The 15,712-nt window shown below is 41.3% G+C and overlaps 1 non-coding gene and 1 pseudogene across 1 annotated transcript; one reads left to right on the forward strand and one right to left on the reverse strand.

Moving 5' to 3' along the window:
• Positions 1-1,016: 1,016 nt before the first annotated feature.
• Positions 1,017-15,712, reverse strand: part of LOC106558580 — a 52,770-nt pseudogene continuing 38,074 nt past the window's right edge.
• Positions 1,459-1,530, forward strand: TRNAE-UUC. The gene has a single exon. It is a non-coding gene; the product is annotated as a tRNA-Glu (tRNA).

Consider the following 15,712-nt stretch of genomic DNA (forward strand, 5'->3'; position numbering starts at 1 on the left):
CTCAATGACACTGGCTATTGTTTTTTTCCCCCCCCCCTGGAATTTGTTAACTAATCAGAACTCCTTGCCTCTCTGTCCACTATTCATATCTTTGACCCTTGCTCCTGTGGATTCCCCCAGATGTTAAACTCATTGTATAGTAATAATAGTCACCTTTTCCTGTCCAACGTGTTTCAGACATTTTCTCCCAATCTGTAGCTAGAATGTTGACATTATTTATGGTTCCTTTCATGCCAAAAAAATGTTTTTAATTCTTAAGAATTTTTATTTTTCAACAGACAATTGAAATTCTTTGAGATTCAGAATACTTTAATCCCTCCACCCTTCCTTGATTTTTGAGTAGAGTGATCCTGGCCCTCCTTTGTGGTAATGCCATTGTGCCCCTAAGTGTGTCTATTACTTGCACAGCACTGTGTTTTGGTGTTCGCTGCCTGAGAAGCAGTTCAAGAACAATGCTGGTTTTATAAAAATTAAAAAATAAAAATGGTTGGTCATAAACACCAACCATTTAGGAAATCCTGACACTGTGCCTCCTTGATCAAGTTTGATAAGTTTGATGAGTTTCTAAGCACTTCCTTTCTTCCATATCTTTGCCAACACTTGACATTTTGACACTTATGTTTTGTCCAAATGCTAGCTGGAGCCAGGGAGGTCGAGATGTTTTTCAGATGGTTTTGTCCGAGGGGTTCCTCTCCAGCTCATGGCCTATTCACAATAAATTCTCACTTTTACATGGCAGTGTTTGCCTAATTTTAAATCATGTGTAGTTTATATGAAAGCAACCCTTTGTATGTTCATCTCTCAATCTGTTGGGGGTTTTTTGTTTTGTTTTTTCACTTTTTCCCCCCAAAGTATGAGTTGTTCACCTGGTGCAATGTGTGGATTTTTCCTTTATGGTCTGGGTGTTTTGTTCTGATTTTGGCCTTCCTAAACAAGAGTGTAAACACAGTAGTCTCCCAACGTTCTCCACAGGTTATTCAGGGTACGCAGACTTGTGAATGCACGATTCCAAGGGCTTAAATCCTCATGACGGCAAAGACCCGGGCTAAGGAAAGGTTTTGGGCCACAAGGTCAAACTGGGGAACTGGGACCTGGGAAGCCAATGTCATAACGTGCTTCTCGAGCCACTCCAAGCACTCTTTTCCAAATCCCACGGCCGGAGCTCGTTCCCGGAGCTCGTTCGCAGCACTTTCTGGGGAATGCACCTGGCCGGCGAGGGCGAGGGCGAGGGCGAGGGGCGGGGGAGGGCCGCCCGGGGTCGGCGGGCGCAGCACCCGCGCAGAGCCGCCCTCCGCCCTCCCCCAGCCCGGAGGGACGCCCGGAGCCGTCCACAACCAGCAACGCCGAAAGCCACGCAGGCGCAGAAGGCGGGCGCGCAGGGGGCGGGGCCGCGCGCGGAAGGCGGAAGTCTGCAGGAGGCTTTTCAATCCACTTGCCCTGGAGGCCGCTTCTGTCGCCTCCCATATGGTCTAGCGGTTAGGATTCCTGGTTTTCACCCAGGCGGCCCGGGTTCGACTCCCGGTGTGGGAATGCTGGAGTTTTTATAAAAAAAAATTGCTACCCAGCGCATTTGTATCCTTCTTAGCAAGAAAGCGTTGAATACAGTTGTTGACAGCTGAAATTCTGAAGGGGAAATGTTGAGGCATAAGGATCCGAATCTTGTTGGTGTGTTTCTCCAGCTTGGAAAACTTGCTTGTGTAATTAGTATTGTTACTTCTGCCCATCACACAACTCATTTAAAATGTCATAATAAATCATCATAATTAACATTTAATTGTCAAACTGTATTAAACAAACGGATTCATTTTTGCTACTGTTACTCAGATAGTTTACATATAACATTGTGTAAGTTTAAAGGTGTACAATATGATTTTATATGTATATGTATATACACACATATATTTGCCACAGTAGGGTGAGTTCATACCTCCATCACCTCATGTAATTGCCATTTCTTTCTTTTTTTTTTTTTTTAAGATTTATTTATTTATTCATGATAGACATAGAGAGAGAGAGAGAGGCAGAGACACAGGCAGAGGGAGAAGCAGGCTCCATGCACCGGGAGCCCAACGTGGGACTCGATTCTGGGTCTCCAGGATCGCCCTGGGCCAAAGGCAGGCGCCAAACCGCTGAGCCACCCAGGGATCCCTGCCATTTCTTTTATATTTCTTACAATTTCTTATGTTTTGGCCAATTTACTGCTTTTATGCCCCCACTAAGTATTTCTGGCCCAAGAATAAAGAGATGGAGAACAAAACAAAGAGAGGAAATGGGGTCTTAGAAGCTAAACCCAAAAGGAGCTGATATTTTAGGGCTTTTTGGGGAAAGCAAAATGCTTTTTTTTTTTTTTTTAAGATCTTATTTATTTATCATGAGAGAGAGAGAGAGAGAGAGAGAGTCAGAGACACAGGCAGAAGGAGAAGCAGGCTCCATGCAGGGAGCCCAATATGGGACTCCCAATTTTGGAGGTCAAGGATCACACCCTGGGCAAAAGGCAGATGCTCAATGGCTGAGCCACCCAGGCGCCCCACAAAGTGCTTCCTGAAGCAAGAGTCTCTATGGCTGGGATGTAAAGAAATGAGAGGTCTCCAAGTAGAAGTATAGCTTTAACAGAGGTTTAACAAGGGTAGGGAGTAAAAAGAAAATCAAATCCATTCAAATAGCTAACTTTCACAGAACATGTGGGAAAACTGACAAGCATGAAATCAGCTTCTGGATAGTGTGGTTAGGTTGAGGTCAGTACTCAACAAACTCAAATTTTGAGAAGGAGGAGGGCCTTGAAACTTTCTCAGCTTCTAAACCATTTCCCAGATAGGAATAAAGTATTTTTCTGTGAATAGGCCTGCATGTTTTTTAATTATACTGTAAGTCTACTGGGATCGAGTCCCATGTTGGGCTCCCTGCGTGGAGCCTGCTTCTCCCTCTGCCTGTGTCTCTGGCTCTCTCTCTCTCTCTCTGCCTGTCATGAATAAATAAATAAAATCTTAAAAAAAATTATACTGTAAGTCTAGATGAGCAGCTGTCAAAGCACACAATGCTATCTCCTTTGAAAGTTCTATTGTTTGAACCAATCCTATGCCATTCACTAAGATCAATCAATTCATGTGGGCAAACTCCAGGTACATCAGTTGTGGATATCTTGCCCTTGATCTGGACAATAAAATGGCGAAAATATCCAGCAAACTTGGACTTACAGCCACTCCCAAATACTTAGACTAACTCCTGGAATACATATCAACAACTTTAGCCCAATCCATTATCTTCTGCCTACTTGATGTAATAATCTTAGTATCCATTTTTATATCTATTCCTCAAATGTTTTCAAATATAAATTGGCATAATCTTATAATTAATTCAATGTCTAAACAATATTATGCTGGGTCAGACTATATGTATACCTGACCTCCTGGCAGGCTTGGGACTGAGTTCCAGTTTTGTGTCTGAAAACTTTGGAGAGTGATGGTTTGGAATGGGCATCCCCATGCAAGGTAACCACCATGGTTAAAATCCATATTGAGTTCCTTGGTGTGCAAAGTGTGGTCTGTGAACCAGCAGCAACAGCATCATCTAGGCACTTTCTAGAAATACAGAAACTCAAACAACACCCTTGGCCTACTGAGTCAAAATGTGCATTTTAACCAGATACTCAGGTGATTCTCATGCACACTAACATCTGAAAAGCACTGATTAAGTCCTCAAGCAAGTAAGACTAGCTTCCTTAGACAGAGGGAGAGAAGCTGCTTCCATGACAAGAAAAAGCTCAAGGAAATTGGGGGCTTCATAATTCTCAGATTCATCTGAACCAACTTAAATCATCCCATTCCTTGTTTTAGGGTTCCATTCTTTCTTAACCATTACAGTGGCTTTCACTTAAGTAATATGAAGAAGCTATGAGTCAAACTTACATTGTAATTCTATTTGTGGAATCAAATTGGGTTGATTTTCAGCTGTACTTATTATGACTTATTTCTATAAAGGATATGGAATTATCCAAGGGCCATCATACAGGATCTCCAGTTCTCTGACCATATATTGAGTTGAGAGTTTAAAACCCTGAATGACTCTCTCTATATATATCTATCATAAATAATTTTTTAAAAAATCTTAAAAATAAATAAAACCCTGAGTGATTCATTTTCTTTGGATAATTCTCCAGTACAGTCAGAAATAACCAGCCCACCATCACAGTAGTTGACTGTAGCAGTCTCTTGATCTCCCAACACCTTACCTTCAATAGATTTTATTTCAGGTTATGCCAGGTTATAGCTTAAGTAAGTATCTTGTCACTATGTATATGAACTACCAGTATCTTATTTTCCATTAATAGTGAAGTCATTACTTTTTCCATGTCCAAGGAAAGACAATCGTCTCAAATTTTCATCTTTGAGTGTTTATTTCAAGAAAGCACTACTGGTTACAAAAACAGTATAAATGGATGTCTAGCTAGACAATCAGAAAAACTTCAGATACCTCTTATAGATGAAGGGATAGAAGAAGAAAGAGGAGGGAGGCGGCTCTAACAAAACTTAGGAGCATCTCACTGCTGACATTGTTAAAGCCTGAGAATAATACAGCTGGAACCATCAGACTGCTCGTGGTGGCTACTGCAGGAGCGTGCCAGTTACTTACACACACTGCCTCAGCTGCTTGAACTACTGATGCTCATGACCTCTGTTGGAAGTGACAAAAACACTGCAGCCAGAAGTCAGTCACTGCCTTTAAAAAAGAGAAGAGGGGGATCCCCGGGTGGCTCAGTGGTTTAGTACCTGCCTTCGCCCCAGGGCATGATCCTGGAGACCTGGGATCAAGTCCTGTGTCAGGCTCCCTGCATGGAGCCTGCTTCTCTCTCTCTTTCTCTCTCTCTCTGTGTGTCTCATGAATAAATAAATAAAAAATCTTAAAAAAAAAAAAAAAAAGAGAGAGAGAAGAAAAAGAAACATCCCTGCTGTCAGTGTCTTCAGTTGACTGAGCCAGGTGAACTGGAAATATATGTAAGAATGCCCCTGTGCAATACAGAGAAGCATATGCTTGCCCAGACAGGGGAACGATGGCAGCGATGGAGAGGAGACAGCTATGACATCCATAAAGATGTTTACTTTGTTTTCAAATATGTTCCAAGGCTAACTCACAGTTTCTCAGTGTTGGCCACCCTCCTTGTCCTCTCTCTAAGTCCCAGTTTCCTTTTCCTACTTTGTCTCTGAGTGCCTCTTGCAGATATATATATACAATAGTTTTATTTGTAGCCTCAGTAAAGGATGTTTCATTTTTGTTGATAAAGCAAAATGCTTATAAACAAAACAAAACAAAAAAGCAATTGATCTTTTACTGAAGCCTGCTTTATTAAAAGGCATGCATTCTTAATGCTTCCTGAGAGAGAAGCAAAACAACTGAAACCTGTGGCATATAACCTAAAGTGTGATGGTATTGGCTGTAGTCATTTTCCTAATATTTGTAGAAATTGCAAAAACCCTATTTTCTCACCAGATAGTTCATTTTCAGTTTGTCTATCACACTTTCTCTTATAGTGTGAGATTTATTTTATTTTGGTTTGTTTGTTAATAAAAATATAAATAATTTGTGTCAGTATATTAATAAATCCTATTAATTATTTTAAAAAAAATTTAAAACAAAACAAGAGACCCCAAATAGAGTTAGACTAAACCCCACATCACTAAACCAAGACTAAATTACAACTTCAGCTCTCTCAGAAATGGAATCTTAAAACCAGTCAATCAGGAAACCATCTGATCAGCACTAGTTAGGTCATCTGCCTAATTGACCCCTTCCATAGGAAAGTGCCCTTACAGTAACCAGTCTGATTTTTTGCCTTGTATAATTCCCTCGTCCCGACTCCTGCCTATAAAAGTCTTCCATTTTATATAGCTCTTCAGAGCCCCTTTCTATCTGTTAGATTGGATGCTGTCCCATTCAGAAGTCACAGAATAAAGCCAATAAGATCCTTAAAATTTACCCAGTGAAATTTTTTTAACAAAAAGTTAATATTATAACTACCTTAGGATATAAATAAGAATACAGAAAATAGGCTAATAATGGGAGGATGCAAGGGCACTGGGTGACTTATTCAGTTAAGCAGCTGATTCTTGATTTTGGCTCAGGTCATGATCTCTGGGTTGTGAGATCAAGCTCCAAGTTGGGCTCTGCTACTGGGCAAGGAACCAGTCTAAGATTCTCTCTCTCCTTCTCTCTCTCTATGCTCCTCCCTCCCCATCTCCCTCTCCCCCACTTTCCTGAGTGTTCTCTCTTTCTTTTTTTATCTTTCTTTCTTTCTTTCTTTCTTTCTTTCTTTCTTTCTTTCTTTTTTTTGAGAGAGAGAGAGAGAGAGGATGCGAAAGCATAAATGTTTACTGAGGGTTCAAGTCATGCCTTGAACTTTGACTATAGAGGAACATAGTCCTGAGAGCACACATTCTCTTTTAGACAGGATCAGGCAGGTGGTAAGAATCCTGGTGAACAGGCTTTGAGCTTGTTAATATGTCCCAGAGACAGTTATCAAGGTGGTTGAGCTAAGTATCTACATCAATACCTATTGTAGTGTAAGAACAAAAGCTCATCTAAGAAGCATGCAATGACTATTCTAAGCATAGAATGGTCAGCATAGCCAGCTTTTGTAGACAGCCCAGAAAGATGACCTAATTATTACTCTCTAGGATGTTCTTGTAAGGAGTGGTTGTTAGAGGGGGAAAAAGTAAAAATATTGGTAATGTGCCCATTGATTCTCCATTCACCCATACAGGAAAACCTGAGGGCTTTTGTTACTTCTTTTCATTCATAATCAGCGTCTAGTCTATAATGATGTTTTCTTTAGTTGATCTAAAGAGCTCCTCAGAAATCTCAGAAATCTCCTCCTCTCCCTCCTCTCTGCCATAATTTAGTACTGAGCCCAAAACATCCCACCTAAAAGATCATGAGCCTCCGATTTGTTTTCTTAAACATTCAGTAGAGAGATTTTGGTATTGGAGTGGTGTCACATGGCTGCCTGATATGTACACTGAAGACTCCTTAAAATGGCATATCATGGCCAGAAACTATGACTTTTTACAATCTTAGCTTCACTTTTACCTCCTACAACCAAAGAGACCAAGCAACATACAAGCATGATCAGAAGGTCCCCAGTTGGGGCATCTGGGTAGCTTAGTCAATTGAGCATCCAACTCTTGGTTTCAGTTCAGGTCATGATCTCAAGTTTGTGAGATTCGAGCCCCACCCAGCCTTGGGAATCTGTGATCAACAGGGAGTCTGCTTGAGATTCTCTTTTTCTCTCTCCCTTCACCCCTCCCCCCAGACCATGTACTCTCTCTCTTTCTCTCTCTCTCTCTCTCAAATACGTATAAGTAAATAAGTAAGATTTATGAGTAAATAAATCTTTTTTTAAATAAAGGTCCATGGTTGGACCACTGGAGATGGAGTTGGCTTACCTCCTGAAGGTAATGGGATGCCAATCACAAGACAGTTGGGCCCCTGTTGCTCCACCTTCACTTCCTCACTCATCCCACTCCCCTCAGTCACTGCTTCCACATAAGTTAAAGATACAGGACTGGACAACAGGGGAGGCATCACTCAGTGAAATTAATTCCCCAGAGGAGGACTGCTTACTGAGAGGGAGGCTTTGTCCACTGCAGGAGGCATGATCAAAGTGACTAGTGGTATTTTGGGGTAATATTATCCTGCATATTCCTACTGCCCTACTGCCATCACCAATAGTAGCATCTTGCCTGCCTGTGATGTATTGGGAGGAAAAAAATTTACAATGTTCAGTATTATGGGAGGAGCTTTTTAAGTTAGACATAGAGCTGTTTCCTACCACCTCCCTCTTCATTTCTCTCTTTCCATTTCTAGACTGCAGATCCAGAAAGCAAGCCAGATCTGCTGAGCTCTTGACAGATTGCTGCAGTGAACAGGGAAGTCAATTAAGCACAATACCATTCTGGAATTGCAAAAAGCCTGAAGAATCTGCAGGTCATTATAGAGAAATGCTAGTGGATCATTTGCAAGAATCTGAGGGTCTCACAGAGCATGTTGCCAATGGGCTTTGGGAAATGCTAGCAGATTCTATAGGGAATCCTTATAGGCTACTAGTAAATTGTTCGTGCAAGATTTTCAGTTTCAAGAGGGACCACTGATCTTTTAGCTCCTGACTGCTTGGCTGACCTTCACCAGTGCATCAGATCAGAGATGCAAAAGAGGGAATCAAAGAAAGCTGAGGAAACAGTTCTCAAGCCACCACTACAGTAATTGTTAATGGGACCAAAAGATGATGGTGGGTGGAGGGAGTTTTTGTGAGCCTAATGACTCTAAGAAGGTCCCTGGTGCTGGTAAACACCCTTGGTACAGCAAGCTGTTGGAATTTAGAGCCCTCTGGATTTGCTAGATCAGTGGCCCTAAAAATCCTTAGAGACATAGACCTCCTCAAGAGATAATCTTGCTAAGGCTAGTAAGGGAAGTGACACAGTGTGAACCTCTTTCAGAGGGCTGTGACAATAGTCCTGCCAGGATAACTGGATTCAAGCTACAGGCACAGACTCCTGGACACTAAGCCATCTCTTGCAGAAAGCTGGCTCAGCTCAAACCTGTGCCTACAGCCAGGAAATAGCTGTCTACTTGGTCCACTGCACTGCCCAGCTCTCCTTCCTTCTTCCTCCCCAGGTAACTTGTGGCCAAATCCTCAAGGATGCCCCTGTGACTGACACAGGTGCTGTGCCCTCCACAACTATATTTTTTGTGTACATGCCCTGCCTGCCAAGACACTGCCCCAGTCCTAGAACGTGTTTAGGTCTTCATGTCAGCTTCAACCTACTGGTCACTGCTGTGTCATGCCTGAACTGATGTCTTGGACCTGGTTAAAGAGATTCCTACAAAAACTTAAGGAAGAAGCCATTCTAAAGGCTGACTTTCTAAAGTATATACTAAAAGGCCATGAGGCATCTTTCCTTGACTTGGCAACTGTTGGGACTCATGCCTACATTCAATCCTCCAGGCAGGCCTGGTCAATTGGCCTGGAATAGCATTGATCTTGGCCTTGCCTCAGACTATTCAACCAATTCTTGTCACAGCCCAACAGAATCTAACCTATTTGGATTCATGGTGGGAAGTCTATGCTTCTCAGTTGGGTCTCGAAAAAAAATCGAAGCCAAAAACATATAGGTGATTTTTTTGGGCCTAACCACAGGCAATTACAAGGCTCTGCCAGGCAGGCCTTGGGGGTAGCTGCCCTGCCCACACCAGGCTTGGTGATAGCCAAGAAATGGCAGTCTCTCAAGGACTCATGCACTCCCCTGCCCTGCCCTCTAGCAACCCATACACTTATGTACATCTGCATTCCTAGCCAGGCATCCTCATTCACAGGTATCTTTCAGGGCCACTATGCTTGGTTTCTTTGGTTGAAGGAGATAAAAGTGCATACTGACTTTGTAAAAAGTCATTGTTTCTGACCATGATGTATCCATTTCAGGCATCTTCATAGATAAAGTAATAGAAAAGTTAGAAAATTAATAGAAAAAAAGATGTCTTGGCAGCTGCCACCTGACACCATACCATTCCAAAAGTTGCCCTACTGAATGTTTAAGAAAGCCAATGGGAGGCTGATGATCTTTTACGTGGGATGTTTTGTGCTCAGAACTAAGTCCATGGTACTGAGAAGAGGGTGGAGGGAATCTCTGGGAGCTTTCTAGAAGATCAGCTCGATGGAACAGTATGATTGATTAAATGTAGATTATGAGTGAAAAAGTGCCCCTATTGTTCGTATATAGGAAATTATAAGGATATAGGAATTGTGTGTCAGAACATGGCACAGTGCCTCTGCTAGATTCTTTTGTGGGAGAGGGGGCAGAGGAGAGACTTGAAATACTTTTCTCCAATTAGAAATTTTCCTCGCCCTTGCTTCTTTCCCTCCCCCATAATCCCTTCTGGGTCCTTAAAATAGCAATAGTTGTTTTTTTAAGGATTCCCCCAGCAGTGAGATGATCAGCACCTGCCATACCATGTCTGTGCTGACCCATCTGACCCTTAGCCAGAATGCTGATCCATGAAGGAAAATGGAAGATGAGGAAGCCAGCCCTTTCTTTGGCTTAGCCTCCTGCTTGTGCAGTCATGGTAAATGATTAAAGTCTTGACCATTACTTTCCTTACCATTTGTCTTAACCAGCTATTCAGACATCTGGCAGTTCAACTGTCTCCAGTTCAGCTGAGCCACTAAAAAGGAAAAGGTACTAGTGCAGGCCAATGAAGCTGCACCCAAAAAACCCTGTCACCCTTAGAAACTGAGCCAGGAGTTCCACATGCTAGGCTGTGGTCCAGCTGGAGAACTAATAGGGCAAAAGCACACTGTGCCTATTAGTTGACATTATTGAGAATGCGTGAAGACAAAAGTATCAATATGTGGCCTATAGCAAAACACTATGAAATGGGAATAATAATATCATGGAGGCTTCAAAAGCAGCAGACCCTTGAAAATTATTTTTAGAAATGACAAACTCATCTAGACAACCACTTGCTGCTTTAACCTATTTGTAAAATGTATGATGTTTATGAAACAACAGTAATGCAGGAAGAGAAGAGAGGCTGATGAAAAGCATATGAAAAAAGAAGGTGTTGAAAAGGAAACAATGCCAAATGCAGAATGGAATGCTTCTTAGAATGAGAAAAGAAAAAAGAAAAGAAAAAAACAGCAGAATCAATGCCTCAGAAAACTGAATCTATCATAAAAAAGGCAAATTGAAGGCTGTTCCAGAAACATGCAATGTGTAGACAGGAAAACACTAAAGGCAGTGCTGTTTGTTACAGAGGACAGAAAAGAGTCTTTGGAGCAAAGAATTAACAAGTTTTTCACGAGGCAGAAACTACAGAAAGTGGAAAAGAAGCAAAAATCATAGAAATAATTAAAGACAAATAAGGAGACAAGGAGCATCCAGCTGGACAGGGCTCACTGAATTCTAGGCAAAGAGGATAAAAAGACACTTCCACATTCTGCCAAAGCTTATTGTCATGTCATATGGCTTAAACATTCATAAACTTTGTTAAATATGATTTTAAAAGATAATTTAGGTGATACAAACTCTATTGAAAACTCCATGAAGCAGGCAGTCTCTGTTCTCAGTGGTCCACAGAACTGCCAAATGGGGCAGAGGGCAAGACGTTCTTCTATGATAAAGAGTAAGGAACAGGGGCTGCCCCGGTGGCGCAGTGGTTTGGCGCCGCCTGCAGCCTGGGGTGTGATCCTGGGGACCCGGGATCGAGTCCCACATCGTGCTCCCTGCGTGGAGCCTGCTTCTGCCTTTGCCTGTGTCTCTGTCTCTCTCTCTCTGTGTCTATGAATGAATAAATAAAATCTTAAAAAAAAAAAAAAAGAGTAAGGAACAAAGAGAAAAATAGAAAATATTTGGTTGCTCCTGGGGCCACATAGTCAAACTTCTTTGGGGTGAGAGGAGCAATAAAATATAGAGCCCAGAGTTGGCTTGGCAAATGGGGACTGGCTACCAGTACTCTGCATTTCTGATTAAGTGAAGGATTTACACAGACATGAAAGCTAAATTTTGACTCACTGACATGCACCTGGGTAGGGCAGTTCCATAATGGTCATAGAAAGTTATTTTAACAACCTCTACTTGGAAAAATTACATTATCTAATGTATCAATCTACTTTTGGTTTATAAAACAGAGCCACTGCAAAAGACCAAAGGAATGAAAAGATTTAACACAGGAATTTGGGCTTGTGTAAATGTTGGCAAGTTGAAGGCCTGAGAAGCTGCCACCAGGAAATGGGCAAAACCATCACCAACAACTTTGGCATCAGCTTCTGGGTGAGCTGAGAAGCTAGACCTCCCAGAGAAGTCACCACACCATAGTGAGCTGTCATGACCAAACAAGAAATTCTTATTCTTCCTTTCTTCCTCTCTCTTTCCTATGCCTTCCAGATCTCACCTTTTCTTATGCTAGAAAACCCTAACCCAGAACCGTTCAGCAAAAGGGAATCTGCAAGTGCAATTCCTGATGTCAAGTGACAAAAATATTGCAATTTAGTAATGAATTTTGTGTCCTTTTTTTAAGGGAAAACAATCCATGGCCTGAGGGAGTACAGTGCCTCATAAGAAATGGAACACCTCTCCCAAGGAATTTTGGGCAAGATTAGATTTTATAGAGCATTCGGAGAGACAAGGTGGACATGAGGTGTGATTAGCCAGGTCAGAGATTTCCTTACAAGGCTAGCAGATCCTATTGTCTAAGATAATGTAAACTAGTTAAATCTGAGTTGGAGGATTCTGACTGGTGTATGTTAGGTTTCCTTGGTTTCCATGGCTTCCGGTGCATAGCTCCTAAAAACCCTTGTAATTCCCTATATAAGATCCATAAAGCATATTTTGTTATAATATTTAGTTTTGCTCCCACTTTCTAAAACAGTTGCAGTGATCATGGTGAACTGGGTGTCTTTTGTTATTCATACCAAATCCCTTTCAACCATATCTGAGTTAAGGAGATGATTTTTGGAAAGCATCTAGATAACTACAGGATGGGGTTGGTTGCCATGAGAACAAACCATGTAATTAGAGGGATGGAAGTTTCAGTCCCACACCCTTTAACCTCCAGGGAGGGTAGAGGGGCTGGAAGCTGAATCAATCACCAACCACCAATGATTTAATCAAACTTTCCTACCTAATGAAGCTCCATAAAAATCCAAAAGAATTTGGAAATTTCCAAGTTGGTAAACAAGAACAAATTCACATTCTGGGAGGGTGGGAAACCTAAATTCCACAGGGGTAGACACCTCTGTACTCAAAACCCTATGTATCTCTTCATCTGCCTGTTTATCTGTATTCTTTAATATCCTTTGTAATAAACTGGTAATCAAGTGAGTAAACTGATTTCCTAAATCCTGCAAGCTGTGGTGGCAAATTAATTGAACACAAGGATGGGGAACCTCCAATTTATAGTTAGTTGGTCAGAAGCACAGGTGATAACCCAGACTTGCCATTGGGTCTCAAGGTGGGTGAGAGCCTTGAGGCTCCTGTGTGAATGAGCCTCAATCTGTGGGCTTTGATACTATCTCCAGGTATCAGTTAATTCAGTTAAATTATAAGATACCCAACAGTTATCACAGAATTTCTCAGCATGAGGGAATACCCCCCACCCCCAAATTGGTGTCAGAAGTGCTAGAGTGGAGCAGAGTATTGAGACTAGAGAAATGTTTTTCTTTCAGAGCAACATTATGGTCAGTCTTGGTCCTGAATCACTTTTCTCCATTTATTGCTTCCATAGCTTAGCTTTATTCAGTACAAGAAAATATGCTTCTCAAGTCTTATCCTTTCTCTACAGTTCAGATGTGATTTCTCATCATGTTTCATAACAAATTAAAGTTATTAGTATTGTTCTGTTTCAGCACTTGCTCTCATTATATCAACTACTATCTTGAGCAAGTTTGAATTTTTCCGTTTTTTTTTAAATTATGTTATCAACTATTTTTAAATGTTCTTAGGGAGGAGATAAAATGAAAATCAAAAATGTTAATGGAAATCTCTGAACAGTAGAATTGTGGATGACTTTCAATTTTTTCTCTAAACTTCTCTGTATATTCTAAATGCCGGTCAATGAGCAAGTATTATTGTTTAAGTCAGAAAAAAGTATACTAATGAGTCAGTGGGAGTTCTTCCTGTCTTCCTTCCTTTCCCTTCCTATGGAGTCTGAGAGCCTGAGTAGGATGAGAATGACATCTACACAGAATGGTCTATCACAGGGTTTTGGAATGCAAACATGGTGAGGTTTCCTCCTGGATGAATGGCTCAGCATGGGGTGTCAGAGAGCAAGCAGAGTCAGGAAGGCAACTCTGCCTAGAAGGGAGAGCCTGGTGGCAGAGATGGGAGATTAATTAATACAGGGGGTTGCTCACATAAGTAAATATATCAAGGAAAAAGGGAGAAGTTTTCTTACTATTGGGGAGAAGACTTACTAATATGGAAAAGAGAGAAAATTTCATGAACCTTGTGCTGTTATATTGATATTGAATGTATTAGTGTAAACTCATGTCTTTCAATATAGAAAGATGATAGATCAGGTGGATAGGTAGATAGTTAGGTACACAGATAGAGAAGTTAGTAAAGATACAACTCTGTGTGTGTGTACATACATTTGTCCCTAGCTCTGTTCTCTGAGAAAGCCTAAGAGCATTAGCACTGCAGTAACAATAAACACACCTAGTGCCCCTATGTAGTGAAGAATTTTATCTTGTCCAAAGAAAAGTCTGGGCTTTGCACTTCAGCTTCTAGTAGGTCATCTATAGATTCTTGGAATAATATGCCTAATATGATTGTTTTTGTTTGCTGGAGAGTCTTGGATCATACTGGATAGTCTAACAATGTGAGTTAAGGGAGGAGCTGACTACATCCGGGTAGCCTTAGTGTGGGTGCTGGCCATGCCAGAAAGACCAACAATATGACTTAGGGTGAGGACTTTGGGTCACATGGTATCAGTGTATCTGAAGTCTGAGATTAACCATGTGGACAATCAATTGATACATCATGACTATGGAATGAAGCCTCAGTAAAAACTCTGGATACCAAAGCTTGGATGGTCTTACCTAATTGGGAACTCTTGTGTACTGTCATACATAGAATGCTGGGATGATAACTCAGTCTCCACGGAGGAAGGATAATGGAAACTCTGTATCTGGTATCTCTTTTAGACTATTCTTTCCTAGGTTGATTTTAATCTGTACCCTTTCCCTATAATATGCTATAACCATAAATGTAATAGCTTTCGGTGATTTGGGTGAGTCCTTCTAGTGAATCATCAAATCCAAGACCATTTAGGATACCCCTGAACTTGTAGCTGGTATCAGAGTTTAGGACGGTTTTGGAGGACCATGCCTTCTAACTTTGCAGTTGGCCATCTCAAGGCCCCCAAGGTAGCTCCTAAATCCCATGCTCCACTGAATGGAACCAGAGCTCCTTAGAGGAAGGGCTGAATCAAGGGCAGGGGCAAGAAAAGTACAAAATGAGCTAACTTATCCTTTTTGTGCCAGAAAACAAGTGCTCAGAAGGATAAGAAAGCATAAAAAAGATACAGGAATCAACTTGAAATTCTCCCACTGGCCAAATCAGGGGATTTGATCGGTGCATCAAAAGGAAAAAACAATAATAGTGGATTATAACCTTTTGTAAAAATAGGAAGATATATACCCATACAGATATTAATGGATATTTAAATTTAAATTTGATGAGGAAGAGATATTTACATAGTTTCAAAGTTCTCAAGAACTCTGAAGTTTTACCATTGCAATTTTACAGGCTAGCTGCTGATGGATTCATGAGGCTGGAAGAAGACAAAGGACTTTTATTCACTGAGCAGCAGGCAGCATGAACTTCATGTTTCTTTTCGTTCCATTTGTTCCCTAAGTTCCATAGAACAACAGGAAGTGGCCAGGTAGATGCTGCATGCACAGCAGGTTCCTCACAACTGAGAAGCCCTGAGCTTAGACAATCCCAAACTTTATAACAACCTCCAAGCAACCTGCCCAACACTTGCCTCTGAGTGAAACATTATCTTTATTACTCTGGATTGCAAACAAACTACCCTGTGCTCCAGAAGGAGACATTACATCTGTCTAACAAGGCTCTTTGCCATAAAAACATCCTTAAAAAGACAGACCAGAACAAAAGGTAACCAGTGCCTCTCAGAGGTGCAGAAATGCAAGAGAATTGTCTTC

This window comes from Canis lupus, chromosome 3, assembly GCF_011100685.1.
Source record: "Canis lupus familiaris isolate Mischka breed German Shepherd chromosome 3, alternate assembly UU_Cfam_GSD_1.0, whole genome shotgun sequence".
Lineage (NCBI taxonomy): Eukaryota > Metazoa > Chordata > Mammalia > Carnivora > Canidae > Canis > Canis lupus.